Below are 26,750 nucleotides of genomic sequence, written 5' to 3'. Positions count from 1 at the left end.
TTTAGAGACTGAAATAGTCTAAAGCCATTTAGAAGGACATTGAAAAATGTGCACAAAACAATATCGTTTAAAAAAAAAAAGCTGGACACAAAAATTCTGTGCACAATTTGGTTTTAAAAGATGATGAAAGAAATAGTCCAAAATGTTAAACGTTTCTCTGTGGGTGAGAGGACACCAGGGTGAAAGTTTTTTTCATTATACTTTCTCATATTTTCTGAATGTTCCACAGGGAGGTTGCATTATTTTCATAATCAGGCCAAACAGCATTTATAAAGTGTTTCATTTTATACCTTATTGGTTAATTCTTTACAGGAAGGGTAGGATTGGAAGAAGAGGGATCAGAGAAAGTGTGGGGGGAAGAGGAGAGAGCTTAGTTCCACTGGTATTTATTGAGCATCTGCTGTGTGCAGGCACTGCGTAGGCTGCTCACTGCGATAGCTAAGTGAGATCTCAAAGAACTAGGTGTTGCTGAGCAGACAGGCAAGGGAATGGCATGTGCAAAGGCCCTGGGGTGTGAAACAGTCATGGAGAACAGTTAGTAAGGTCTATGGGGGTGAGGGGAGAGTGTGGCTGGGAGATGGGCAGACTGGAAATGCCCTTGAGGGGGGCCCTGTCAGCTGTATCAAGCGGTTCAGGCCGCATCCTGAGGGCCCTGGAGTTACTTTGAGCTTTTATTTTCAGTTGAAATTTTTACTGAGGTAACTGTAGGTTCACATGTCATTGTAAATACTAATACAGAGAGAGCCCTCATTCACTTTGCACAGTTTCCCACAACATTTTGCAAAACTCTAGGACAGTATCACAAGGAGACATTGATGCAATCCTCTGACCTTATTCAGATTTCCTCAGTTTTACTGTGTGTGTGTAGTGTGAGTGTGTTTGTGTATATTAAGTTCTATACAATTGTACCACCTGTGTAGCTTCTTGTATCCACCATCACAGTCAAGATACTGAACAGTTCCACACCACAGGGGTCCCTCCTGTTGCCCTTTTAGAATCACACCCGCCTCCCTCCTGGCCCTTCCCTCCACTGCCCACCAGACCAGGGGATTGATTCCGTGTGGACGGTAGGGAAGAGGGCTGAAGAGGGGTCCCAGGGGTTGGGGTGCCACGTTTGGGGCTCGCTAGGTGAGCTGTGGCTATGGGAATGTCCTAGAGACCAATGGATTTACAAGCCCACGGATTTGGAGACAAGTCAGAGCTGGAGGCTGAGACTGGGAGTCCCCACCTATCAGGGCTGGAGTTGCTGGTTTGTTGGAAGGGAGCAGAGTGGGAGGAGGGCACTGAGGACGGACCCCGAGGAGGATCTCCATCCTGCCCAGTCAAACCGTGCTCTTGCTTAGGAAGCCCTGGGAATCTCCTTAGAGGGCTCCCCCAGCCCGCATGACCCCCTCACTTTGCCCCCAGTGTGAGCCTCAGAGCCAGGCATGGCATGTCCTTCTGCACGACATGCACCCTTAGCTGTATCGGGTTCAGGCCCCTGATCGCAGGGCTTGCTAACCCTGGCCCTACCAGGTGGGGAAGGACGTTAGAGGTCACTGAATCCAAAGCCTTTAATTTACAAAGGAGAAAACGGATTCTCAGAGGAGAGAGAAGCTCGATCTGCTGGAAGAAAGGGGGCTGTTTGTAGTCACCTCCGGAAAATGCTTTGCCCGTAAAGGAGAAACCCAGGAGAGGTAGATGAAAGTATCTGAACTCTTTCAGTCATCAGTTTTTATTGAGCGTCTACTACGTGCCAGTCAGTGCTGGCCTTTCTGGATAGGAGATGGGTTAGGCACGAGCCCTATTGCTGGTGGATAAGAACACCGAAGGGTTAAATTCCGGGAGCTCGGCGGTGGGGCGGGATGGCGGGTGGGGGCGTGTAGAGGAATCTCCCAGAGGAAAAGCCCTCTCCCTAGCTTCTCAGGCTCCGGAAACCTGGGTGAGAAAAGCCTGGGAAGGGCTGCGCCGCTGGCACGCAGCCTCCCCCGCACAGCTCCTCAGGCCAGGGGAGCTGCTCTCGAATTACAACAAAAGGGGCAGGAGGCCGCGCCTGCTGCGGTGGCCGCCTTCAGGGAAGGGGGTGGGTCCGGGGAGGGGTTTGCGGTCCGACGCTGGTTAAAAGTACCGGGAAAAGGGTTGGAGCGCGACACCAGCCCGCGGCTTCCTAAACTTGGAGGTCGGTTTCTCCAACGGCCGGAGAAGTCGGCTCGCCCCCTCAGCTCGGGAAAGGGGCTCCGCGGCGACGGGCGCAGAGAGGGGCCGTCGTGGAGAGCCTGGCCCCAGCCGAACGAGTGCGCACCCCTGCTGACAAGTAAGAGCGCTGCCTGCGCCTCCCTCTCCCCACGGCGGTTCGCGGGAAAGCGGGGGTCCCGGTGGGGTCTCCAGGCGCCGCTCCCCGCGGGCCGCCTCTCAGCAGTGCTTGGGGTTCCCGGGAGCTGAGAGGCGGCACACAGAGCGAAGGCTCCTTGCTCGGAGACGCGAGGACGTGCAGGCTAACGGGTCCCGCTCCCGACTCGGGCGGACCCACCCAGCCCCACCTCGCCTGAATCCGGAGAGCTCACGCAGCAGGGGCGCCCCCGGGAGCTGGGCGCTCGGTTCGTGGCTCGCCAGGGGCGCCTGCGACCAGACAGGACAGAGTCAGACGAGACCCGGTGCGTGCTAGGTGCCTAGGAGGGTGCACCGTGGAGCCAGGGACACCGGGGGCTGCGCTGGTGCCAGGAGTTCTGGCTTTTGAGGATGCGGAGCGCGCGGGGGACGGGGGCGCACTGGGGTGTCCCCGGAGCTGTGGCTTTGGGGATGTGGAGCGCACGGGGCTGGGGGGTGGGGGTGGGGAGTGAGGGCTAGTGAACGAAGGAAAGCCCTGAGTCCGGTGGACGGAGAGGCGCGGTCCGCACCTCAGGTATTCACTCCTGGCTGCTCAGGGTACCAGGAAACCTCTCCCGCCAATTATCAAGGGGAGGCCCTGGAGTAGGAAAGAGCCAGCACAAGCTAACCCACGGATGGTCTACGCAGGATCGCCCCGGGGCTAATCCTGGTCTTAGCGCTGATACTCCTTCTGCCCTCAGTGCCCTCAACTTTTACGCAGGCGCTTTGAACACCGCGCTTCCGCCGCCCCCGCCCCCCCCCCCAACCCGCCGCCCAGCCAACCCCCCATCTGGAGCCCTCTGGAGTAGCTGCCTGCCAGAGGTGTCGCTGTAAATCAGCACCGGAATAGAAATGATTGGAAGAAACAGGCGAGATTCCTACTTCGTCATCCCTCACGCAGCCCCGGGAAAGACCACCAAAAATCAGCGAGGGTGGGGCGAGGGGACGCTGCGAAACACCACTGGGGAGGGGACTGAACTTCTCCTGGCTGGGAAACCTCGAGTCCTGATGAGAGGAGAGAGAGGAATGAAAGTCAGAAACATGCCCCAAATTAATTTCGTCCCCTGAAGTCTTGGAACTGCGGAGATCTTCAAATCAGTCCAAGGGATTCTTTTTGCGGAAAGGGAGAAGTGCTGAAGTGGAGACTCGAATCCGTGTCCCCTCCTCCAGGCCCCGCTCCTACCCCGCCGCTAGCCTGTCTGTCCCTGACCCCCAAAAGGCCGTTCGTCACCCTTGGTGGAATTATTTGGTTATTTATGGTGTATTGTGTACTTAATGGTCGGGGATGGGGCTTAGGACGGAGTCGAAGTGCTCATTTCCCTGGTCAGTTCCCAGATGAACGACTGACTCCCTGGACTCTCCCTTAGCTAAATTATTCATCTCTCCCCCCCCCCCCCCGCTTTGTCCTGTTCCCCTTCCTGGTCCCTAGTATCTGTCCCTGGAGTGAGCATCAAACCCATGTGTGTGCCTCTCCGTGACTTTGTGCTAAAAAGTGATTTGGTCTAAGGCCACTTAGCCAATAAGTGGCAAAGTTGAATAGGAAACTTAAGCCTGAAGGCAAAGCATCCACTTGATGTTACAGGTTGGCTGACATTTTGGTGCATGGCAGACGGGAGAGGCTACGAAAATGTTTTCATCTATCTCCTTTACAGCTCGGCTCCTTGCCTGGCCTCTCCTGGCCTTTTCCCAAATTCTTGTCCTCTGACCCCTGGCTGACCAGTGTACAAGGGGCCTTGTGAATGAGGCAGATTTTCTGTGCTGCTGGTGGTGACCATTAGTGAAGCTTTCTAGTGTCCTAGAAAATGCTACACTGTTTATTTAAACATCATTTTTTTATTCGGAAACATTTCAAATATAAACAATAGTAGGGAGAAGGCCCCCATATACGTCTCACTCAGCTTCAACAGTTATTGATATTTTGCCACACTTGCTTCATCTACCCCTTTCTTATTTCTTTTTCAGGGAAGTATTTTAAAGCAAATCCGAGACATAAAATCATTTCGTTGTTACATATTTCAGCGTGACCTCTAAAAATATTAAATAACCATTATGCCGTTAATATACTTAAGAAAATTAACAATCATTCTTTGGTATCATCTAATACCTAGTCCAGAAAAATTCAAATTTTTTCCCCCAATTTTCCCCCAGATGTCTTTTTACAGTTGACCGGAGTTCTGTTGATTTGTATAATTTATGTTCATCGTATGTTATTCTTTGCAAACCACTTTTCTGTCCACCGTGTTATTTGATTCTTACAACTTCCCACTAAAGAGCGAGGTGGGTTTTGTTGAATGCACGCTATAGTTGAGTAGACTGGCCAACAGATAAGCTGTCCAGATGGCACAGTTGGTGACTGGCCTAGCCAGGACTTGACCCAGCATCCTTAGTCCTGGGCAGTGGTGGTTCTGTTTCTCAGCGCTGCTCAAGGAACATAAGTTGTGCTCTGACGTGTTCATCCTGGCTCTGGCTTCATCCTGGGCTTACCACTTCCTATACACCTGCTATCAGAAATCCCAGTGTAAATACTGAGTACTTGGCCATTTGGTGTAGGAGGTAAATCAGCTGCAAAGTCAGGAAGCCTGGGCTTATTTCCCAGCTTCTTGTAAAACTGTAGGAAAGCAACTCACCTCTCGAGAACTCAGGGTGGCCCTCTCTGAGGTAGGAGCCGTCATCCTTCTCCATTCTCTGGCTCCTAGTTCTGAAAGTAGGGTGAGCGAAATGACTGGAGTTGGAATTCCTGGAAGAGACAAAGGGCTCAGAAAGAAATCTCACTGAGAACAATTACCGCTCACTGATCATTGCCCAAGTATTCTGGCAGCTGGCATCTTTAGTTGGAGGCAGCCGAAATTCTATGGCAGAGGAGAGGCTCCCCTCTGAGGTTCTTCATTTATGGACAGCTTTGTTTATTCTGCCGTTGTCTGATGAGGATATAGGACACCAGAACTTTTTACTTTTGGCATTTTTACTACTTGTGTTTATTTGCTTTGGAAAGGGGTGATAACGAAGTCATTTTTACATCTTATTAATGAGACTCATGAATTGGAATTCTCCTTTCTTGGCTGGCTGTGTGGGAAAAAGGAATCTCTTATTTCTTGATGCCTAGATTTTCTGCTCTCATGTTCATTGCCCTGAAATAGACATCGAATGAACAGACCTTCCACAAAACAGCCAGTTAGGGAGAGAGAAACTGGTTGCTCCAAACCCATTATTCAACCGTAGGCGCTCCAAAGGGACAAAGCATTACCCTTTAACCACACCATCCTCTGGCATCCATGAATTCTCTTCCCCCTCAGCTAACAGGCTGTCTCTATGGGGGTAGAATTTCTAGGTGATTCCATGTCAGCAGCTCCTGTGGTTTTCTTCCTTTTACAGTTTTGGGAGCTTTAGGAGGTATAGTTTCCCTCTCCTGGGGTTGCCTGGGTTCAGAAGGACAGCTTGTAATGACTATTGTTCATTTCCCTCTGGAGAAGGGCATTGTGGTCAGTCTGCATGTCAGTGTCACACAGTCCCTCCTGTACTCCAGAGCCGGGGGCCACGAGACCTCAGATGAAGTAGCCACAGCCTGTCCTGCTCCAGATCCATAGAACCAGCCGGACTGGCAATCGTGGGCCAGCAAAAGGAAAGCCAACTTGATGCCCAGAGAGACAGATCCGCAACAATGCACTCCTTACCTCCTAAGTCTCTGCCCTGTCTAGGTTGAAGCGAGTCTTCAGACCTTCTCATCCTAGTCATTCGAGCTGTCCTCCTGCAGGAAGTGTGTGTGACCCGCCAGGAGCACAGCCCAGCCAGGTGTGCTGGCCCATCTTCCCCCACCACCAGCATCAGAGATGTCTTTAGGCACCAGAACCAGCCTTTCAGAATAGGCACTTGCTCGAGGGTGATAAAGCATGATGGTGACAGTTCGGATAAGATGTCCATCCAGAGTTTTAAAAACTCTTTTGCGTTTCCCTTGGCAGAAAGAGTATACCCAGGTAAGTGTGTGTGGTACATATGGGTGTAGAGTGAGAACGAAGTCAGCAGATGATGAGGATGTGATTAGGATCACACTTAATAAGTTCTCCTTGCCCAAGGCTTTTTGATCTCTTCACTTGAAACACCTATAGTATTATAATATTGTACGCGAATGATGATACATTTTCTTTTTAGTTTTTTCGTGTCGGAACTCGATAGACAAGCAGACACAGCTGCACCCAGGGCTGTCCCATGGCAATGGCTCCCATATGTCTTTTCTGATGCGTCGCCAACATGATGCTAAGAGCATCTTCTGAAAAAATAATGCCACTTTCCTATACAGCATACGCCTTATGAGAAGATAACTTTTGTCGACGCCTTGCGAACAGCTCTCATTTGCTCCGTTTCTTTGTTCTTCTTGTACTTGGGTCCATGAACACCCCCCACCTCCAGCCTTGTCCCTGGGGCGCTACGGATGTCCCGAGATAAACATAGTACAGCTTTCCAGAGTGCCTGCATGACTCATGACCTAGTAAGGCAGATAGTTTCCTAAACACAAATATAAAACTCTTCTAAAACAAACACAAATATAAATTTGAGTAAAGTACCTTTTTAAAGTACCCGTCTCCCCAGAATAACAGACGTAAGTAAAATAGCACCAAGCCTAAGTATACGACACTGGATGAACTTTCATTTCGTTTTATGGTGGTGAACTATACATAACATAACACTCACCGTTTTAACCGTTTTTAAGTGCACAGTTCAGTGGTGTTACATACATTCACACTGTTGTGCAACCATCACCACCGTCTGTTCCAGGATTTTTTCATCTTCCAAAAATGAAACTCTGCACCCACTGAACACTGACCCTCCATTCTCCCACCACCTTGGCAAGCCCCATTCTACTTTCTGTCTCTATGATTTTGATAACTCTAAATACCTCATATAAATGGAATCATACACTGTCTTTTTGTGACTCGCTTATTGCATGTAACATATCGTCTTCAACTTTGTCCGTGTTGTAGCGTGTGCCCGAATTTCCTTCCTTTTTAAGGCTGAGTGATATCCCATCGTGTGTATGTACCACATTTTGTTTATTCGTTCATCTGTCCACTTGGGTTGCTTCCACTTTTGGCTGTCGGAAATACGCTGCTATGAATGTAGATGTACAAATACCTGTTCTGGATGAACTTTTACAAGATGAACGTACCCTTGTAACAAGCACCTAGATCAAGAATAGGACATTACCCAGAGGGCACGGAATTAAAGGCAAAGCAGGAGATTCCAAATACATTTCATGCCCGCATGGGGCTGCTTCCATTACACCTCAGGGTCTTGGGAGTGGATGTTCATTTTGTCTACCGTGAGATGGTTTAGAAGAGATTTTTGAAAAACACAATTTATAATCTGAGAGGCAGCAGGATTAGTTGTGAGATTTAAGCAACCTCTTTCCTTAAAATATTTGGGGAAGATAATACAACATATTTGGGATTTGCAGTTGCAGCTATATTAGGACATCACCACTAAGTATTATTCTTCCAGGCTCTCCCTGGGCTGAAGAGGTTTGCATCCACCTGGAGAACTCCTACTCTTTGGTCAGCTTCTGCTGGATCATGAGTTTCTTTCTTTTTTTTTTCTTTTGGCCTTGCCACACGGCTTGTGGGATCTCAGTTCCCCGACTAGGGATTGAACCTGGGCCACGGCAGTGAGAGCCTGGAATCCTAACCACTAAGCCACCAGGGAACTCCCTGGATCACAAGTTTCAAGCCATGAATGAAAATTTCTGTGGCCACGTCCTGCCTTCCTGCTCTCCTTTCCTTCCTTCCTCCTTCCCTTCCCACCTGGTGCTCTCTCTTAACTAAAATGATTTATGAGTGACTTTCTAGTTGCCAGACACTCTGCCAGTCTCTGTAAGAGACAAAAAGGAGTAAGACATGATATTTGACATGTGCATTTAAAAATAAGTCATCAGTCAAGAATGATATTCTGATGCCTGGCAACCAACTCCATGGTGCCTACCTGGTGCCAACAGCAGCCTCAGAGCAGAGCCAAAGAATGTGGTGTGGAGTTTGGGCTTCTTAAACACACAAAGCGGGGAAGACAGCCCATCAGGTGATCTGGAATTGCTCCAGCATGCCCATAACCAAATTGTAAGAATAATTTTTTAAAAATTGTAAGCTGCCTTGAGTTCAGATGGTCTGTCTGAGAGCACTCAACTAAACGTGAGGTTTAGGGACCATTTTAATGATTTAAGAAGAAAAAACTAAAATTCAGACGTCCGTGAAACGCCATGAGTTCTCTTATCCTTTTCACTGTTAATTTTCTTAAATTGATATTCCCCAGGTGTTTTTTCTTCAGGAGGCTCTCAAAGCCACACCCACCTCCCCACCCCACTATCAACCCCCTATGTCATCTGTTATCCCAACGTCGTGATGTTGCAACGTCATGGTACCCCAGCATCTTCTTTGCCTGGAGAGTTGCCAGTTTCCTAACTGGACTCTTTTCCCTTGGTCTTAACCCGTGGGAAGCCATCCTTTATCCAATAGGCACAGGGATCTTTCTAGAGCAGAGGTTGGTAAACTTTTTCTCTAAGAGCCAGATAGCCAATATTTCAGACTTAATGGGTCCGTACGATCTTTGCCACAACTTGGCTGTTTTAGTGGGAAAGCAGCCACAGACAACAAGAAATGAGCATGGCTGTGTTCCAATAAAAGTTTATTTCTAAAAACTTCACAGATTTGGCCCAAGGGCTGTCGTTCACTGACTCCTACTTTCAATCACAAATCTGCCCCCCTTGCCCTCCCACTTACCTATCGTCGCTCCACATCCCCAAAAGGAAAACTCAACATTTGTTGGCATGATATTCAAGTCTCCTCATGGCCCTAAGCTTGCTTCTCCAAGCTCACCTCTTCCACCTCTCCTCACCCCACCCACTCTGCCAGCCCTTCCACTTTGCATCTTGCAACTCTGAACCCCACACGGGTCTCAGAACATCCTGTGTTATTTCAGACCTGCCTGGAATGATCTCCCTTCCCCACCAGCGACCTGTCAAACTCCTACTTCCCTTCGAAACCTGCCCAGGTGTCAACTCTCTAAATGTTCCTCATCTCTAATTGTAACCACTGCCTTCCCAGTTCTATTTCTGTACCTATTTCTGTACTCTTTTTACATCTCTAAATATACTGTGAACTCCTAGAGGGCAGAACCCATGTCAGATTCATCTTTGAATTTCAGTGCCTAATACAATGCTTGCCATGTAACAGATGCTTAGTAAGTAGATACTACTAAACTGAAGTGTCAGTTAAATAGATTATTTTTTAATAGCTTGAGATATAATTCACATACTATACAGTTCACCCATTTAAAGTGTTCAATTCAATGGATGTTGGTATATTCACAGATATGTGCAACCATCACAAAGAGAAGCCTGTATACTTCAGCCATTGCCTCTTCCTCCTCCCCTCCCCCTACTCCCACCACTAAACAGACACTCATCTACTTTCTGTCTCTACATTGCCAATTCTGGATTTTTTTTTTTTTTTTGCGGTACGCGGGCCTCTCGCTGTTGTGGCCTCTCCCGTTGCGGAGCACAGGCTCCGGACGCGCACGCTCAGCGGCCATGGCTCACGGGCCCAGCTGCTCCGCGGCATGTGGGATCTTCCCGGACCAGGGCACGAACCCATGTCCCCTGCATCGGCAGGCGGACTCTCAACCACTGCGCCACCAGGGAAGCCCTGGCTATTTTATATAAAGGAATTATGTGATATATGGTCTTTTTTGTCTCGCTTCTTTAATTCATATGATGTTTTGAAGTTTCACCCATGTAGTGGTATGTATCCACACTGCATTCCTTTTTATGACCCAATAATACTCCATTGTGAGGATACACCACGTTTTGTTTATCTGTTCACTGTTGGTGGACATCTGGGTTGTTTCTACCTTTTGGTGATAATGAACAGCACTGTTATGAATACTTGTGTACAAATTTCTGGTTGAGCATTTGGTTTCAATCCGTTTGGGTATATAAGTAGGAGTGGAATTGCTGGATCATATGATAATACTTTGTTTAACATTTTGAGGAACTGCCAAACTATTTTCCACAGTGGCTGCACCATTTTATATTCCATCCAGCACTGTATGAGGCTGCCAATTTCTCCACATCTTCACCAACGCCTACTTTTCCCCACTTCAAAAAACAAATTATAGCCACCCTAGTGTGTGTGAAGAGGTATCTCATTGTGGTTTTAATTTGCATTTCCCTAATGACTAATGATTTCAATCATGTTTTCATGCGCTTGTCAGTTATTTGTATGTCTTCTTTGGGGAAATGTCTATTCAAGCCCTATGCCCATTTTTAAATTGGACTGCTTGTCTTTTGTTATTGAATTTTAAGGGTTTTTATATATCCTGGATACTAGACCTTTGTCAGATATACGATTTACAAATATTTTGTCCCATCTGTGGGTTGTCTTTTCACTTTCTTGATTTTTTTTTTTTCTCGGTTCACATCACATTTACTCAACATTTATTCTGTGCTGGGCTCAGGGGATCCAGAGACGTATCTGCCCTCCAAGGGATTCACAATCTTAGGAGAGAGACAGATACGCAAACAAAATAAAAAAAATAATTGATCACTACACCCTTTTTGCTACCCCCACTGCTGCTGCTCTAGTTCATGAAGCATCTTGATAGTGTCTTCTGATGCAAAAACGTTTGTAATTTTTATGAAGTCCAATATAGGTATTTTTCAATTTGTTACCTATGCTTTTGGTGTCGTATCTTAGAAGCCATTGCCAAACCCAACGTCATGAATATTTACTGCTGTGTTTTATTCTAAGAGTTTTCAAATTTCAGCTTTTATATTTAGGTCTTTGGTCCATTTTGAATTAATTTTTGTAAATGGTGGGAGGTAAGGGTCCAACTTCTTTCTTTTACATGTGGCTATGCAGTTACTCCAGCATTATTTTTTGAAAAGACTATTCTTTCCCCATTGAATGGTCTTGGTACCCTTGTCCAAATCAATTGATCGTAGATATATGAGTTTATCACTGGACTCTCAGTTCTATTCCATTGATCTATATGCCTGTATCTTTGTGCCAGTATCACCCTGTCTTGATTACCATTGCTTTGTAGCACCTTTTGAAATCGGGAAGTGTGAGTCCTCCCACTTTGTTCTCCTTTCTCAGAGTTGTCTTGGCTATTCTGGGTCCCGTACAATTCCGTATGAATTTTAGAATCAGCTTGTCAATTTCCATGGAAAAGTCAGTTGGGATTCTGGTAAGGATTGTGATGAATCTGTAGATCAATTTGTATTCTCATCTTAACAATATTAAGTCTTCCAATCCATGAACATGGAATTTGAAAAATTTATTTAAATCCTCTTTAATTTCTTTCAACAATGTTTTATCATTCACTGAGTATAAATTTTGCATGTCTTTTGTTAAGTTTATTCCTAAGTATTTTATTCTTTTTGATGCTACTGTGAATGGCATTATTTTCTTAATTTAATTTTTGGATTGTTCTTTGAAGGTGTGTCCACACAGTTAATCTTTGTATATTGATCTGGAATCCTATAACCTTGCTGAATTCTTTTATCAGTTCTAATAGTCTTTTAATATATTCCTTAGGATTTTTTATATATACACATGAGTAGATGCTTAAACACAGAGTTGAAGCTAGTGGATGTCATGATAAGGAAAGTGGAGGCACCCTGTAATTGCCAGTGGGAGCCATGCCGTGTTTGGAGAGGCAATAAAATATTAGAATCATTCTAGAAGGAGGTCCAGAAAAGGCTTGTGATCAGCACCAGTGACATGGGTCAGCTCCAAACGTAGCTGAGAAAGTCTCCCTCCTCAGTAAAAGCAAGAACTTGAAGCTCTCTGTGTATATGCCACTACTCTGTGGATGTCAGTATCTTTTTTTTCAAATTTATTTATTTTATTTATTTTTACTTTTGGCTGTGTTGGGTCTTCGTTGCTGTGCGCGGGCTTTCTCTAGTTGCAGCGAGCAGGGGCTACTCTTCGTTGCGGTGCGTGGGCTTCTCGTTGTGGTGGCTTCTCTTGTTGCGGAGCACGGGCTTTAGGTGCGCCAGCTTCAGTAGTTGTGGCACACGGGCTCAGCAGTTGTGGCTCGTGGGCTCTAGAGTGCAGGCTCAGTAGTTGTGGCACACGGGCTTAGTTGCTCCGCGGCATGTGGGATCTTCCCGGACCGGGTCACGAACCCGTGTCCCCTGCATTGGCAGGCAGATTCTTAACCACTGCGCCACCAGGGAAGCCCCTGGATGTCAGTATCTTGACACAGTACCAGCTGGCATCATGAGCTGAGCCTGGCCAGTTTTGGTGAGGTGACAGTTGTTACCTGCTGCTATCACTCACTGGGCTTCTGGAAGGGCTTCCAGTGCTTCTATGGACAGCTGAATCCCAGATCATAGGTTCTTAACAAACTTTAGTACAGCACTCCTGCCCCCTCCCCTGGGTCACCAGACATTTCTAGACAAGCCAAAGATGTGGCCATGCCCTCTGTACCAGCTGCTCCTTCCTTCACTGGGCCCTGGGGTTTATTTCTCATTGAAGGGGCTCAGGCCTGTTGGTTCAGGTTGCATTGCTTGGAAGGGAGCTTGGCCTGGAAGCTTCTGGAGATACAGAAGGTGTCTAAAGCCATGGTTGAGTCCTGCTGTGACTAGCGCTCCCTGAGGCATGAAGGAAGCTAAATAGGGAGGGCTTGGGGAGGATGTCACTTAAGAACTGAGCTCCTTGGCCGTTTTGAGGATCCATCTCTTAGAACAGCTAGCTTGGGGAATTCCCTGGTGGCCCAGTGGTTAGGATTCTGTGCTTCCACTCTGCAGGTTCAATCCCTGGTTTGGGAACTAAGATCCCACAAGACACGCTGCGTAGCCAAAAAAATATTTAAAGAAAAGCTTGTTTGTACATTCCCTCCATCCCAGGACTCCCCCCCCCCCCCCCCCCCCCCGTATGCTTCTCTTACCCCCAACTGTCTGAGCCCCTCTCTACCTCAGTGTCTGTGCCTGGACCAGCCCTCAACACCCCCTCTCCAGAGATTTGCATGCAGTGACCCCATCCCCAGCTACAGTTCCTCCCCTGGAAACAAGACAATGCAATGATTGGATTACTTGAAAAATTTGCACATCATTCTGGCCCCGAATTCTGTTCTCCTCCCCTGCCTGCCTTTTATGAATTTTATAATCACCTTCAAAGTGGCACAGAAATTTGGACCAATTTGGCTACTGACGGTTAGCTCTGAGAAACAGTGTGTCTGAGACTGTGTATGTGTTGGGGGTCAGGGAGGGGTGGGAGGATGGTTAAAACCTGTTACCCAAATGCCGTGTTAAGAGTGGTCGATGCGTGGGAATTCCCTGGTGGGCCAGTGGTTAGGACTCCAAGCTTCCATTGCAGGGGGCCTAGGGTTCGATCCCTGGTTGGGGATCCTACAAGACTCCTGGTGTGGCCAAAAAAAAAAAAGAGTGGCTGAAGAGTGGTTGATGGGTTAAGTGACACTCCTCCTGGAATTTTTCCAGGTTGTTGTGGATTTTATAACTATAATAGTTACCACTCATTGAACACGGCTGAGCCAGTCACTGACTGTCCTGGGCACTTGATATATTTTATGGAACCCACCAAAACAGGGGTCCCCAACCCCTGGGCCACCGACTGGTACCTGTTAGGAACCAGGCCGCACAGCAGGAGGTGAGCGGCAGGCAAGTGAGAGAAGCTTCATCTGTATTTACAGCCGCTCCCTATCGCTCGCATTACCGCCTGAGCTCCGCCTCCTGTCAGATCAGTGGTGGCATTAGATTCTCATAGGAGCACGAGCCCTACCATGAACGGCACATGTGAGGGATCTAAGTTGCGTGCTCCTTATGAGAATCTAATGCCTGATGATCTGAGGTGGAGCAGAGGCAGTGATGCTAGAGCTGGGGAGCGGCCGCAAATACACATTATCATTAGCAGAGAGGTCTGACTGCACAGAGACCATAATAAATCAGTTGCTTGCAGACTCACATCAAAACCCTATCAGTGAGTGGCAAGTGAAAACAAGCTCAGGGCTCCCACTGACTCTGCATTATGGTGAGTTGTGTAATTATTTCATTATATATTACAATGTAATAATAATAGAAATAAAGTGCACAATAAATGTAATGTGCTTGAATCCTCCTGAAATCATCCCCCCCACCCCCGGTCTGTGGAAAAATTGTCTTCCATGAAACCGGTGCCTGGTGCCAAAAAGGTTGGGGACCACTGCTGTAAAACCCTAAGACCCTTCTGGATTTGCAGAAGGCAGATTTGAACCTGGGACCACTCTCAGATGCCAGCACCATGTTCTTTCCATTACTATATGTTATCCTGTGGTCAAACCGTAGCTGCATTTTTTTAGGGCTTGGGGGGGTGGCTAATTTGAACCCGATGGGCATATCCGCCTTACTCTGCTTCCTCTACCTTCAAGCAGTAGCACTGATTTTGGATTTCCCCTGCCCCTTCTTTATGGGCTACAAGCTATAGAGATAAGATATGTCTCTTGGGGGCCCTGGGGACTTCCCTGGTGGCGTAGTGGTTAAGAATCTACCTGCCAATGCAGGGGACACGGGTTCGAGCCCTGGTCCGGGAAGATCCCACATACTGCGGAGCAACGAAGCCTGTGCACCACAACTACTGAGCCTGCGCTCTGGAGCCCACGAGTCACAACTACTGAGCCCGTATGCCACAACCACTGAAGCCCGCGTGCCTAGAGCCCGTGCTCCGCAACAAGAGAAGCCACCGCAATGAGAAGCCCACGCACTGCAACAAAGAGTAGCCCCCGCTCACTGCAACTAGAGAAAGCCCGCGTGCAGCAACGAAGACCCAACACAGCCAAAAATAAATTTAAAATAAATAAAATTTTAAAAAAAAAGATGTGTCTCTTATAGACACTATATATTTATTTGGCTTTTGCTTTCCCATTCAATCTGAGAGTCTCCAGTGGCACATTTTAAAGTGTTTGAAATTGTACCTTCATCCTCCCCAGGAAACAGCCTGGTCAGAATGAGATTCCACCCAGAGGCAGTGATGGACTGTGGGGAACCCCAATCGGTCACAAAAAATTATGCCTGACAAAGGTCTCTTTCTGGAGGCTGAAAAAAATTCAGTTTTGTATGCCTACCTCTGGCCATTTCACCATGCCCTGAACATTCCCACTCTGTGGCCAGAAATAGACAGGACCAAGGTGGAATCTTTGGCCAGGGGTCAAATGGACCAGCCCTGGCCAAGCATGGTGTCAGAGTCTGCATTCTTGTCTGAGGTGGTTCAGAAGGGCCCCCTTGTCTCCACCCGCTTCCCTCATTCTCTGAGCACCAAACCCATCCACCCAAGACAGCCTTCCTCCACAAAGGAATGTGTTCCCTGTGCGGCCAGAAGCAGCATCCGACCACAGCTGGGGTAGCCTCTCCCGTGTGCTCTGGGCCGTGAATGAGGACCATTCATCACTCCTGCTGGCCGAGCAGGAATCCCCTGGCAGGCGGCAGGGGGCGGGTCTGATGGAGGAGAGAGCCCCCATCCCTCCCCTGACCCCGTAGCTGAATGCTGACATCTGGCAGAGACATCAAGGGGACCATTCTGTCTGGGTGAAAGAATCCAGCCGAGTTCTACGCTCCACTGTTCTATGACACTAAGCAAGTGGCTTTTGCATCCAGGGCCACTGCTCCTGGCTGGGGAGCCGCATGGTTGCTGGTGCGATGTTTCTCATTTAGGTCAGCAGGCCAGTGACTGGGGGCTCCAGAGCACAAGATGTGGAGCAAGTGCTGGGCGGAAGGAATCATTTCCCTACCTACCAGGGCCCTCAGAAAGGGTGAGGCCAGTCACGCAAAGCTGGAGCCTGAGGGAGACCCGTTTTAGGAGGTTCTGTGCCCCAGACAGTCATGTTGGTGGGTGGATGGGAGGAGTTAAGGAGATCAACTTTTGGTCAGAGCAGTGCTTTTTGCTAAAAGCATTAAATGCACAAATAGTGTACAATTTTTACAATGTGTTTTCCCCCACTTATGCGTGTCTTTGTTATTGACTAGGAAATAGTTGGTCATATTGGGCATTTTTTGACACTCAGGTGTCAGTGGTAAGAGGCCGAGGTCTGTCGTATTCTTTAAGAATGCATTGGGGCAGTCCAAAGCCACTTGGCTTTTCTGAAAATATTGTTGCACCGGCAAGTTGTACAACACAGAACGCCTTTTCTCAGGTAGACGATGACGTCATTCGAATGGGATTGCTTTGGGGGGAAGAGAAACATTTGAGTAGCTCCAAGGAAATCTTGAGACGAGAGATTTTTTTGGAGTAGGCCTTTGATATTCTCTCCCAGAATAATTCAGATGTCAAAAGAGCAGCTTAAGAAAAGGGCCCTGGGGACTTCCCTGGTGGCGCAGTGGTTAGGAATCCGCCTGCCAATGCAGGGGACATGGCTTCGAGCCTTGGTCCAGGAAGATCCCACATGCCGCGGAGCAACTAAGCCCGTGTGCCACAACTACTGAGCCTGTGCTCTAGAGCCCATGAGCCACAACTACTGAGCCCATATGCCACAACTACCAAAGCCCGCATGCCTAGAGCCCGTGCTCCGCAACAAGAGAAGCCACCAAAATGGGAAGCCCGCGCACCGCAACGAAGAGTAGCCCCCACTCGCCGCAACTAGAGAACGCCCGTGCGCAGCAACGAAGACCCAACGCAGCCAAAACTAAATAAGTAAATTTATTAAAAAAGAAAAGAAGGCAAAATATTAAAAAAAATTAAAAAGAAAAGGGTCCTGGAAATTCTAGTTATAGATTTTCTCCTTTTCCTTTTGACGCCCTGTTGGGTCAAAATTAAGTAAAGTATTTTCAAATAGTCATCCATTATCAGTGCCATGCCTGGAATCATAGAAATCAGTGTTTCTACAGACTTATGGTCACCAAGGGGGAGAGAGGATGGGGGAAGGATGGAGTGGGAGTTTGGGGTTAATAGATGCAAACTATTACATATAGAGTGGATAAACAACAAGGTCCTACGGTATAGCACAGGGAACTATATTTAATATCTTGGGATAAACCATAATGGCAAATAATATAAAAAAGAATGTGTATGTGTGTGTATAACTGAGTCACTTTGCTATACAGCAGAAATTAACACAACATTGTAAGTCAACTATATTTCAATAAAATATAAAAATCAGTGTTTCTAGAACATACTGGAAAGTTCCAGGGGTGACATATATTTTGGAGTTAAAGATGTCCTCCAACAAATGAGGTTTATCAGACAATTGAAGGAGCACTGTTCATGATGAACTGAGAAACTTGAGCAAGATACAGGCTTAGAACTCTTTCTCTCCCTCTGACCACACCCTCAGCCCCAACTCCCAGCAAGACCAAGAAAATTGACATCAGCCCTGATTAAAAGTCTTATCTGCAGGCATCGCAGACTCCCTGGAGCCCACCCTCCCATGGAACTTGGCCCAATTTAGCACCTACAGAGTTTACATAGCACATGTGAACATGCTTTTTGATTTAGGTAACTAAACTTTTCTCCAATATCGTATATTCTTTGGAGCAAATGTCTATCTCTAGTCTTCAAGTAAGTTCTTGCAAGAGCTGGATCCAGGAAGAACTGCCTAAGCTCATCCTCGGGAGTTCCCAGTTCCCCAAATAACACTTGGGGAAATCTGAAGTAGAAAATTAAATACAGCCACTTATATTATACAATTTAGCATCAACCGGAACTGTAGTTGGCACTTGAACAGCGTGACTCAAATCTACCAGGCAGCACCTGTTGGACCCCAAATATTTTACTGATTTGGGGGGGGGACCACCTACTATGGTTCAGGGACTTAAGAAACATGATCTCTGATTTTTGAAAGAGTCCTGAAATGAAGGTGTTTCTTGTTTCTTCCTTTAAAAAGTTGCTTTTGAGTACGTATCGTTTCCATTTTACAGATGAAATACTGAGACTTAGAAAATCTAAGTGTGCCTGAGGTCACAGAGCTAAGAGGTGATAGAAGAGGGATCTGAACCTAGTTCTGTGTGACTCTAAACCCCTGGGCCACGCTGCTTAGTGGCAGTGGGAGGCGATGGCACGTGCAGCCCGTTCTTTGTGGAGGATGAATGTGCAAGCTGTCTGAAGGGGAGGCTGAATGTAAGGGGTGCTCGAGGCCCTTGGGGAAGGTGGGCTGATTCTGGCTGATGGTTTTCAGGAATGCCTGGGATTTAAGTCCTGGGGACGTGAAGGAATTCTTTCCCCATGTCTCCCAGACACCCCCTGGGTGTCACAGGGCTTCTTGTCAGCAAAGCTTACACTAGTATCAACTGTGTGAACTCGTATCCTTAAATGAATTGAATTGAACATAAGAATGTCCTCAACTGCTTAGCCAAGAGCCCAGTGAGAACATATCGGGAGAGATAACTTACCACTTTCTGATAAGCCACTGTCACAGCTGATTCCTTCTAGCACTCTTATTCTTGTTAGTCAAATACTGAGGTCCTTGGGCATCTTGGCTTGACCCCTGTAATCATGACCCACTGCTCAGCTAAACCATGTGAAGAATTAAGTCCATCTGCCGCAGTTCTTCCTGGACTTCACTGACATGGAGTTTTAACAGAAGACTCTGCGAGATCGGTCATCCTCTTGTGGAACTTTGCATGCCTGCAGAGGGTTGGTGAAACCTGGGCTTCGTTTGGTATGTGTGAACCCGCTACAGAAATGTTCTGCTGACCCAGTGGCTTGTGTTCAGGGTAGAGGATGTTCCTAGAGTTTCTGTGCTGGATGGTGATGCACCCTCACTGGCGTAGACTCTTGGGCTGTTGATGACCTTGGAGGTGTTCATAGGGTGAAAACTGAGGATAGATCTCCCCATCGTCTAAAAACTCTCCCAACTATGATATCAGTTAGATGTCTCCACCAGAATTGTTGATTTCTTTAGTGACATCAAAATCTCTGACTGAGAACTGATAGAGCAGGTGTGAAGAGGGGAAATGTGACTTCCATCAATCCAAATGTCATCCAATGTCCAGAAGAATAGAGGGAGAATTTACCATATTTGTTTATGGATAGGCACCCAAAAAGGTAAGAGACATAGCACACTTCTGTTTGTTTGGGGTTTTTTAAAATTAAAATTCAAGCTTTTCTTTGCTTTTGTTTTTAAGCTTTTGGATCTTAGTACATTTCTTAATGGAACTCACCCTTTGACCCAAAGCAGTTTTCTCAAGGAAATTGGTCCTGGGCAGTGCTTGATATACCAGAGTGCGCTTGCTCAGCGACAGAGATAAGAACAATTAGTCAGTAAAGGTAGCAGTTCTGGTATCTGGCTGCCTGGGTGCAAATCCCAGCTTGATTACTTTTGAGCTATAGCTTTTCTGTCCCTTGGGTTTCCCTCAGGGAAATACAGATGCTGACAGTACCTCTCTCAGAGGGTTGCCTGGAGCTGTTACCATCCAGTTTGGCAGCCACGACCCCAGGGGACCACTGAGCACTTTAAATGTGTTAGTCCAAATTGCGATGTGCTGTCAGTGTAAAGTACACCCCAGAGTGCAAAGATTTAGTACAAGAATGCAAAATATCTCATTAATAATTTTACATCGATTACATACGGAAATGATAGTATATGGGATATATTGGGTTAAACAAAATATATCTTTAGCTTTAGTTTCTCCCATTTCATTTTACTTTTTTAATGTGGCTCTCAGAAAAGTTTAAATTACATATGTGGTTTGAATTATGTTTCTATTGGGAAATGCTAGTCTAGACTAGAGGATTAAATGAGTTCATACCTGTAAAGCACTTTTCACACAGTCATTGATACAGAATGAGTAATCAATAAATATAGGATTTTTTTTAAAATCTAACTTTCTCATTAACAGAACCCCACCTTCATTGCCAGCTCATGTGGTATCCAGGCTGTGGCATAAAAGCAGAGGTCATCCTTTTAGAATTGGGGAGGGGAGGGGGATTGAATACATAAATTAGGTATAGAATAAGAAAGTCTATACGTCCTAGGTGGGGGGAATTACGTGGAAGGGCTCACCACAGTCCTTGCATCGTAAAACTACCAGGCCCCCAAAAGTAAAGCACATTTGCCTCCCAGCACCTTCTAAGATACTGTTCTGCTGAAAGATGGAGCCTCTTAAGCCGCAAGCCTTCCTTCTGCCCTCCTGTGGCCGGCGTCTCTTTGGAAATGGCCTCGGAGGGGCAGTGGAGTATGCCGGGGCTGCCTGTACACCTGGAGCAGGAGTTGACCAGCCCCTGTAGCCTCCTGAGCACAGCTGCAGGCGTTGTCGGAAGGGAGCCGAGAGGGCAGAGGTCGCTGGATCGGGCTTCTCAGAGGAAGTGGGACTTGAGGAATCCCTGTTCCCTGTGGGTTTGCCCTGTGGACCCTGCAGACTCTGCAGGGCCCCCATTCTCCCCTCTGAGTAGCAGCAGTGCTCACTGCCTTGGGCCTTGATGGGCCCTTAGGCAGTGTCCAGCCCGGGTTTAGGGACTCATCCTTTTGGGCACACACTGGCGTGTGTCACGAGATGACACATCTCCCAGGAAATCAGCTGTGTTGGGCTGGGATCATGCCTCACTCTGCCTCTACTAGGTCCAACCTTATAACCCATGACTCTTGTCTAGACACAAGCATTGATTCCGTGTTGGGGTGAGATTTTATGATCCCAGGGGATCTTCACTTCTCATAAAGTACCCCATTGTCTGCCTACCCCCTTCTACCCCCTTTACGACACAGAGTGCATTTCAGAGGCACCCAGGTCAGCAGATTCGAAGGGCATGTGGAAGGTCCACCTACTCACCAAAACCCTATTGCCCTTACTTCCAACATTGTACAATATGTAAAATTCAACTATTAAAATTCATATCTGGGCTTCCCTGGTGGCACAGCGGTTGAGAGTCCGCCTGCCGATGCAGGGGACACGGGTTCGTGCCCCGGTCCGGGAAGATCCCACATGCCGTGGAGCGGCTGGGCCTGTGAGCCATGGCCGCTGGGCCTGTGCGTCCGGAGCCTGTGCTCTGCAACGGGAGAGGCCACAACAGTGAGAGGCCCGCGTACCGCAAAAAAAAAAAAAAAAAAAAAAAATATATATATATATATATATATATAAATATACAAAACGTCCCTCCTTCTTACCCTTGGCACTCTCTTATGCCCTTATGCTACACTATTTTTTCATTATTCTGAAGCTTTTATCACTATCTAACATATTATTTTACTTATGCACTTTGTTTCTTGTTTATTGTCTGATTTTCTTCTTGATTGTAAGTCACAAATACAGTGATCTTTACTGAAAAAAAAATTCATATCTAGGAATTCCCTGCTAAAACATAAAAGTTCCCTCTTCATAGAAAAGTCACAATTCTACTCCTTCATGTTTAAATTTCTTAATACAATAAATTAGTAAGGAATGGATTTCTCAGCTCGCTTTCCTGTGCAATTAGGTCAGAAGGAAAAGGCCGTTTTGATAAGGTGTAACGATTTGAATAGGAATTTATATTTATTCATTCAATTAATATTTGCTGAGTACCTACTGAGAACAAGGCTCAGGGGTTCAGAAGTGGCAGGAAGGAAAGAAGAAAAATGTGAATGAAGCCATGCTGTGTGCTAGGGATTTCCATGTTATCTCATTTAATCATCACATATACACCTGCAAAGAAGGTTATTTCCATGATCAGAAGAGGAAATCCAGGCTCGAAAAGTACCCCCAAATCTGTAGAGCTTGGAAGTGGTAAAGTCAGGATTCAGACCCTTATATTCTGACTCCAAAATACCCAACATCGTCTCTCCAGGGAACCAACGGTGCCAATAGGTACCAGGAGAAAGGGTTGCTGAGGGGCAAGAAGACCCATACAATGGAAGATGAGGGAGCCAAGGGCCTCCTCCATCCACTTTTCTTTTAATAGCCCTTTGACCTGTGATCAAAGCAGTAGAGCTTATTTTAAAACCATCCTGAGGATGGGTCTACTTTGAGTTATCCTACCCCGTTACTGTCCAACCGGTTTTTAATAAGCGCCCAACATGTGCCAGGCACCGTGCTAGGCCCAGGGCCCAGCCGAGACCCCCATCACCAACAGCACCGGCTCCGCGTGAGTGATGTGAGCAGAGAGGGGACATCCGCTCCCACGGAGCCTGGCCTGCTTCAAGGGGAGGCCGCGGGGCCTCAGGCGCCGGCTCCAGCGCGGCTGCAGCGGGGCCGGGAAGCCTAGGCGGCCGAGTCAGCACGGTCCCCGCTCAGGGACCCTGATCACCCAAAGCGCCCTCGCGGGCTCACGTGTGCCACCCATCCCGGGCCGCCGCCTGGGCTTGAGGACACCCCGGCTCCGCGGCCGGCGGCGCTGGGAAGGGCGGGGAGCAGGGACGCAGAGCGCGGCGGCCGGATCGCGAAGGGGCTGCCAGCCCGGGGCCACTTGCCTGCTCCCGGGAGGGGCGCCGGTCCCCGTCCCCGCAACTGGGGACACCCGGTGGGGCTCGGTTCTAAACCGGGTCATCAGGCTGCCAACAGTCTTGTCACGGGACGCGCTGCAGCGGGGGCCACAAGCAGGGGGACCACCCTGGACGGATTCCCCTCCAGGCCACCCTCGCCCCCCAGCAGCTGGAGTCTCCTGCCGAGAAAGTTCAAGTGCAGAAAGGAAACTGGAGCCTGGGAGGAGCGGGCGAGGCCTCTGGTCTGCAGCGGGTGGCAGCCCACCGCGGGACAGGGGTTCGGCGGTGGGTGGAGCCGCAGGGCATTTTGCTCTCCATCCTCCGCAGCTCTGCTTTGGACGCTGGCAATTTTTCCCTCCTGAGGGATGGATGGATGCCAATGTGAAAAATGGATGTTACAATGCAATAAGGGAAAGACATATAATAGTAAGGGGATTTTAAAAAAACACGTAGAGATAATTTCCAAAAAAAAGAAATACAGGTGGCCAATAGAGCCTGAAGAAAAGAAAGGTCAACCTCACTAGTAGCAAAAGAAACGTTGGTTAAAACAGAATACCTCCCCCCCCCTTATCAGATGGAGAAAGGTCTGAAAGCATGGTCATAGCTAGAATTTTGAGGTTGTGGCGAAATCTACATACTTCAGGCCGACGTGTACCCTAGCACAGTCCTTCTGGAGGCAGTTAATATAGTTTTGCAGAAGCGTTCACTTTTTAACAGCCCTTTGACCCAGAAATTTTGCCTTTAGGAATTTATCCCAAGACTGTGGAAAATTTTAGCTATAAGGATATTCATTTCAGCTATGTGAACAGCAGTAAAAAATTTACTGGTAAGATTATTCAATCTTCTGGTGCATTCATAAGATTGAATACTATGTAATAAAAATCTTGTAAAAGTCAATGAGGCATGATGTTTGCAATATGCTGGTAAATGTGAAAAGCAGTTTACAAAAGAGTATGTAGAAAATTATTGTAAGTTTTAAGAGGAAATATATATGTACAGAAAAAAGTCTGGAAGGGGTGTACACCAGAGTGTTGACAATCATTCTATCCAATAGGGGTATTGCAAATTCTTTTCTACTTGTTTGTGTTCTCCAGATTTGTATCACCAAGTTGTATAACTGTTGCAATAAGAAAGAAAAAACCATGAAAGTTATTTTTAAAAAGAAAAGAGAAGCATCTGGGTCTAATATTTTACAATTCCCCAGAGAGTAGGAGAAGCCCCACAAAGGAAGCAAAAAATTCAGGAGCACTTTTGTAGGAAAGATTTAAGAGTTGAACACTAGCCATTCATTCCCACAGATTGGAGAGTCCAAGAAGTTGGGCGGAGCAGTTTATAGATATGCAAATCCAGAGATTACGATTTCCTCTTAAAAAATTACAGAACCACATACTTTTTCCGTTTCTTTTTGAGATGTGAATAGACGATCTGCAGGCCTCTGTAGCTCTCGAGTGAGGGGGAGCTTGGGAGATGGTAAGAAAATGCTGGACTGGGGCTGTTAGAGCACAGAGGTGAAGGTGAAGGACACAGGTCAGCCTGCTGCCCTCGTTCAGAACCTGCCTTGCCACTTAACCAACAGTGCAACCTGAGGCAACTTGCTGAAACTCTCTGTGCCTTGATAATAATGGTGTTTGCCCCATTAAGTGAATTAATACAGCAGAATGTTGAGAATCATGTTTTTAAACATTAAATCGTGTGTGCGTTTTAAAATGTACCCAAGATTTGTTTTAATCAGGTGTGGAAAGACACAGACACAGAAATGACTGTCATGGAGGAAGAAGGTTATAGTCACAGATCCCTAGAATCAAGGAGGCCTGGCACACCATGCAGGGCCACAGGAAGAAGCACCAGGGTTGGTCAGAGGCAGGAGTGAGGGGAAAATGTGGGTAAGAGCATCTACTATGACTGTCACAGTAAGCAGGCTAATCAGGTTAAGGATTGGTTAGTTGAATAATTTCACCTCTCTCTGGGGCATAAGGGCATAGGGACCATCTCTTCTTATCTGGTACCTGGTCTTAGAGTGATTAGGGCAGGGCATTAGTGGCCCAGAGTGTGAGATCTTGAGAATGGAAATAGTTGGGAAGGTATAGCTCTGGACTGATTGGTTTACACATGCAGAGTACACTTGTGGGTAAGTCCTTTATCATCTCTAAGAATTAACCAGAAAGTGGGCAGCGTAGTTTCTGAGTAGTCGTTCTCCAGAGTCAGCATAGACCCCAGATATCAAAACGGCAGAAATACAGAAAATAAAAAGGCATGATTCATACACAGTGCCTGCATAGGGGAGGCACTTTATAATGTTAGCTTCATATTGGTTGTAGGTCTGTCACTCTGTGGGACCTTTGGCAAGTCATGGACTTTCTGTCTTAAATTTCTGCCAGATGAGGATATAGACACTGGCTACAAGAGGAAAACCTTTGCTGAGTTCAAGGTCAGGCCACCTGGCTCAGGTGGTTCCATCCATGAATATTCCCTGATTTCCTGTAGGCAAACCACAGCTAGAACATGAATGCCCTGTCAGTTCCTATTAGAACCATGGCAAGAGCATGTCTGCTTTACCCACGTGAGGCCTAATGTGTAGCAGGAGCTCAATGAATGTTTATTGAATGAGTAAATCAATTTGATACCGTGACCCCAGTGGAAATGAACAGAAATAGACTTTTTTTCCTTTTACATCATTTCCAAATATTGGGGGATTTAATGGTTATTCTTTTATGATTGGTGTATAGCTTAATTCTACTGTAGTCAGGGAACACATTGTGTGTGATTTCATTAGATGTGGTGAGACTTGCTTTATGACCCAGGTTAGGGTCCATTTGGGTAACTCTTGCATGTGGACTTGAAGCAAGTCTGTCTTCTGAGTCCAGTTGATAGAAACTTGTCAATTAAATCGCATTTGTTTATCATATTGTTCACTTCTTTAGTACGAGGATTTTTTGTCTGCTTCTCCTGATGAATGGTGTGTAATATCTCCCACTCTGATTACAGATTTGTCGTTTTCTTCCTATTAGTTCTGTCAATATTTATTTCATACATGCGGAGTCTGCGTATACAAACTGAGAAGAGTTAGTTAATATCTTCCTGATGGACTGACTCTTCCATCATCATAAGTTTTTGTCTTCAGTAACACTTTTTGTCTTAAAGTTGACTTTATCTTACTTCGTACCAACTTTTTTTGGATGAATGTGTGTGTGGTAAATCTTTTTCCATCCTTTTACTTTAAACCTCTTGGTCTTCCATAGGAAATAGAAAATATTGTTTTGTTAAATCCATTATGACAATCTTTGTCTTTTCATTGCAGTATCATCTAACGAAATTACTGATATATTTGGTTTTAAATCCACCATCTTACTATTTTTTCTATTTGTGACAACTCCTCTATGTTACTTTTTCTCTGCTTTATTGCTCTAATTTTGGATTAATCGGGATTAAAAAAAATAATTCCATCATTTCTCCCCTTTATTGCCATGTTCATTCTACTTTTTTCTCTTCTTATGCTGATTACATAAAGACTACAGTATGCATCTAACTAAGACTATTACGATTTGCTGAAGTCTAATAGAAAAGAGTACTTTCATCACTTCCCAGATAGTGCAAAGACCTTGGAACACTTCCATTTAATCCCCTTCTACATTTTGTGCTGTTTTCACCATGGTATTTTAATGACACATATATTGTAAACCCTATAAGACATTATTATTTTACACAGTTGATCTTCATTCAGATTAACCTGCATAGCTCCCCCTTCCATTTCCTTCATTCCACATCTAGGATGATTTGTCCTGTGGTCTGAAGAACTCCCTTTAGTATTTTCATCTTGGAGAACTCTGATGATAAAGTCTCTCGACTTTTTGTTTTTTTAAAAATAAATTTATGTATTTATTTATTTATCTTTGGCTGCGTTGGGTCTTCGTTGCTGTGCGTGAGCTTTCCCTAGTTGTGGCGAGCAGGGTCTACTCTTCGTTGCGGTGTGCAGGCTTCTCACTGCGGTGGCTTCTCTTGTTGCAGAGCATGGGCTCTAGGAGCGTGGGCTTCAGTAGTTGTGG

The 26,750-nt window shown here is 46.6% G+C and overlaps 1 protein-coding gene across 2 annotated transcripts in view; it reads left to right on the top strand.

The window, feature by feature from the left end:
* Window positions 1-1,940: 1,940 nt before the first annotated feature.
* LOXL2 (lysyl oxidase like 2) overlaps window positions 1,941-26,750 on the top strand; it is a 102,262-nt gene continuing 77,452 nt past the window's right edge. Inside the window, exon 1 of one of the 2 annotated variants that reach the window (XM_027087862.1) lies at window positions 1,941-2,293. The gene's annotated coding sequence lies outside the window, so the exon portion shown is untranslated. The remainder of the gene's footprint in view (window positions 2,294-26,750) is intronic. The other variant, XM_027087863.1, reaches the window with a different exon arrangement.

This window comes from Aethalodelphis obliquidens, unplaced genomic scaffold (genome assembly GCF_003676395.1).
Source record: "Aethalodelphis obliquidens isolate GAN/ISIS:26980383/991018 unplaced genomic scaffold, ASM367639v1 scaffold61, whole genome shotgun sequence".
Classification (NCBI taxonomy): domain Eukaryota; kingdom Metazoa; phylum Chordata; class Mammalia; order Artiodactyla; family Delphinidae; genus Aethalodelphis; species Aethalodelphis obliquidens.
Note: the sequence above shows the minus strand (reverse complement) of the source record. Positions and strands in the feature narration are given on the sequence as shown.